General features: G+C 32.9%; 1 protein-coding gene across 1 annotated transcript in view; it reads left to right on the plus strand.

Annotated features, from left to right (window-relative positions):
• Positions 1-4131, plus strand: part of Trap1 (TNF receptor associated protein 1) — a 60795-nt gene that overhangs the window by 15675 nt on the left and 40989 nt on the right. The gene's annotated exons all lie outside the window — the stretch shown is intronic.

Below are 4131 nucleotides of genomic sequence, written 5' to 3' on the forward strand. Positions count from 1 at the left end.
TGTTTAAGTTTACTTGAAATTTTGATTAATAATTATACTCTTAAAAAAGTTATATTGACTAATACTTAGTACGATCCGTGTAACTAGCGCCCTCTATGAGAATCAGATATAAAAACAAGTTCATGGGATGTATCAGCTTCCAAAACATATTCGTATAAAATTTCATTACAATGTTGCCAGTAGTTTCGGCAAAATCGTAAAAAATGCGTAAATTTTTTTTTCTTCAACGCCCTGTATCTTGAAAACGGATGGCGTTACAAAAATTTTTTACTAAGAAAACCCCAATTATTTTTCAGTTTTTTACCTACCCTAGAGACGGGGTTACCTTTTTTTTGAAACACCCTGTATTTTAGTATATTTCATATATAATTATTATTTAATACCAAAATCAAAATAACGCTATAATTAAAATAACCGTTAAAATAATTTTTATAAATTAATATTTACTTTCGTTACCAGTAGAATACATAAGATAGATTAGTATCTAATGGTATTTTAACATGTTCGTAGCTGAAAAGCAGTTTACGATACTGGTAATTATGACGTTGATAACGGTATCAGGGATATCCAAAATATATTTAATACATTCGGTCATATTTGTTTTATTAAACTTATTTCAATTGAGTGGACACCTGTCTAAAATAAACCTGTAAAATATAAAAACCATACTGGTGGTAAAGAACGAGGTGGTTATTGAAAGTACAGAGCATGGGAATAATGAAAACGAAGAAAGTGGTACAATTCATCAAACGAAAGATTTCGTTGGTAAAGACTGCGAACAAATACAACAGAAACAGCAGGCAAAAATGAGTTAGTGCTTGAAGACAAATAGCTGCAAAATTCAATGCAAGTTTCACTTGTAGGGGTAAACCTGAACCTTCAAACACTCACAGCAATATTTTTGTAATTTTTTTTTTAATCTGGTGATTGAATTAGTAAAAAATGAGAAATAAAACTCGAAATCTCCGTCACCTCAAAAGAGAAGAAAAATCTGCAGTGGGACAGAAATTAAAACATCACAATACTTAGAAAAAAGAAATTAGAAGAGGAAAATTAAAACTTGAAGAGGAGAAGAAAGTTCGAGGAAAAACGAAGGCTGAGAAAAAAGCAGAAAAATTTATCTTTATCCATAATACAGATTCTCTGAAAAAAAATCCAAATAAATATATTTAAAAAAATTTTAATAAAAAATTGTAAAATCAACGAAACTGAAAGTGAAATGGACAGTAGTGAAGATGACTCAGAAGGTTCTATAGAACTGATTTCAGGTAAGAATTCAGAATATATCGTGGAGAACGATTTTGTACTTATAAGGTACAAAATCCTGGACAAGTGTTGGAAGTAAAAGACTAAGAAATCATCATATCTCACATGATAAAAAGTGGGATATTTGCTTGGTGGTAGCCTGAAAAACATGATAATTTAGCATAAATATGACGAAATAGATACAAGTTATCCATGAGTCCCAACAAAATAATAATAGGTGATCATACAGTGTGTCATTTTTAAAACTTACAATGGGCTATATCTCACGAACAAAAACTGATATCGAAAAATGCTTGAAACCGTTTGTAGGGTAGTAAGGGGGAACTAAAATGACATGAAAGAGTACTCACACTCATCAACCCCCTAGGCCCCACCCAACACAACCAAAAAAGTTTAAATTGCAAACCCCTACTTGTGATATATCATTGAAAAGACTATAAAAAGCGCTATTCAATGATATAAATAATAATTATACAGGGTGAAGCAATAATTGTGAAACTTTGGCTTAAATGGAAAATTTAATGAGGTTTTTGTTGAACTACAAATTTGTTAAAAATGTCAATTAAGTAAATGTTCAAAGTGGGTTCCGTTGTTTTGTAAACAAGAATACAGCCTATTTTCAAATTCTGCACAAACTTTGGCAAATGTTGTTCTAAGAGTAATAGCGCGACATGCTTGCGTAATTGTTTCTCGCAATTCCCCAAGTGACGCAGGTTGAGTTTTATAAACAACTGACTTGAGGTAACCCCATAGAAAAAAAGTCAGGTGGCGGTAAGTTTGGTGACCTCGGTGTCCACTCAATAGGACCTCTCCTTCCAATCCATTTGTTCGGATAATTAGTATCCAACCAGAGCCTAACTGGAGCTGCATAGTGAGGAGGTGCTTCATATTGTTGGAAGTGCAGGAAATGTTCATCTAGAGCTAGGTTGCCTTGATCGTCCCTTTGGTTCTCTCATTCATGCACAATTAAAGGTTCGATGGTGTTTTCCAGCATATCGAGATAAATGTCGCCACTTAAATTGCCTGGTTTGAACAAGGGGCCAATTATAGCATCGCCTAATATTCCTGCCCAAACATTTTTTGTTTGGGCAGAGTTTTTCAGGATATTGAGTGTGACCTTCTCTGAATCGATGTGGGTTCGCATCACTCCAGTACAGACAGTTTTGTTCATTTACATTACCATTCAGCATAAAAGTACATTCATCAGTGAAACAAATATTGTTTAACATTCTCGGTTAAACGCGAATTCTTTCAGTCATGAGTTCACAAAACTTAATTCGTCGGTTTGGATCATCATCGCCTAATTCTTGAAGAATTTGTGTTATGTACGGGTGAAACTTATGTAATTTCAACACCTTTTTAACCAACTCAAGTGAAACTCCTGTTATTGCAGATACTTGAGGTGTTATGCAGTAGGCTTTATTGCAAAATTTCCAAGGACCTCAATTTGTGATGCTTCATTCAGTAATCTTGGGGCATCCTTTTTTTTTATTTTGCACTGATCCCGTTTCTCTAAACTTTTCAACTAAAGCGGACGTACACGTAACTTACATTTTTGTCCGGATGCCTTTTATGAAATATTTGAGCTGTTCGTAAATAACACTGGTTCTGGGAGGCAAATATGAAATCGTGACAACTACAGCTGAATGACAGTACCGATCGTACAAATGATGAAAACTAATGACGTTTAAAATTCTCAAATAAACCAAAAAAAAACTAAAAATAAACTTTTTATTATGTTAAATGCTACTATAAATAGTCGTTACCAAACTAACCTCATTTTCTGCTTTTGAAACATTTTAAACCAAATTTAGTATATGTTGTTCTCTGGAGGATCTATAACTCATTGTTTAAGAAATGTTTTACTACCCAATAATTGTTAGTAATTAATAATTTGCAATATTTTTACTACTTTATAACACAAACATGCAGTCTTAGCCTTATTGCGTGACAAACAAAAGTATTAGTCATTGAAGAAAGGAACCAAATCCTGAAGTATTTTATGCTATGTGATTCCCAAGTTTTGCAGAATGGAACCAACCTACTTGGATCTTTTCTGCGGATTACTTCACTGAGTACTGAAGTAATGTGGATTGGTTCACTACCTGATAGAAGACAGCATCCACTTGCTGTGGCCTGGTTACATTCTGCATATAATTTTTAACCACCATTCAAAGCGGTACCATGAATAAAGCAAAAAAAATGTATTTTGTGGGTTGGTTCTTTTCTGCAGAAAGTCGTCCAGTTTTTTTGTACAATTTATTAAAATTAGTTAAATTAATAAAGCTTTTTTATTTTTTGACAAAATAAATAACGATACAGTTAATCAAAGAGACAAAAAGAAAACTGGAAGTCTTCGAAAGAAGCCTCCTCCAACGTCATTTTTATGAGGCCGATATATTTTTTTTGTATAAATAAATTTCGGAGGTCTTCCAGCATTTTGTCTGTAGTGGCTCTATTTGGTCTGAATCCATTTTGATAATCACCAATTATATTTTCGGAGTATTCTTACAATCTAGTGTAGATAATGCCAGAAAGGATTTTGTATATTACATTTAGCAATATAATTGGTCTGTAACTCTTATCTCCTTTTTTATATATTGGTTGTACAAGACCAACTGCCCATTCCTCCGGCATTTGCTGCTCGGTCCATACCAATTTTATCAGGTAGTGGATTCTTCCCCAGAGTTCGGGTCATAAATATTTCAACAATTCTGCCGAAACTTTGTTTTCTGGCGCTTTAATGTTTTTTAGTTTCTTTATTTTTTGAACTACTTCTTCATAACTCGGATTTTCAATGTGCTGCTCCGCCGTAAAATATATTCATTTTTATATAATAGATATAATATTTAGTGTAATAAAAAA

This window comes from Diabrotica undecimpunctata, chromosome 6 (assembly GCF_040954645.1).
Source record: "Diabrotica undecimpunctata isolate CICGRU chromosome 6, icDiaUnde3, whole genome shotgun sequence".
Lineage (NCBI taxonomy): Eukaryota > Metazoa > Arthropoda > Insecta > Coleoptera > Chrysomelidae > Diabrotica > Diabrotica undecimpunctata.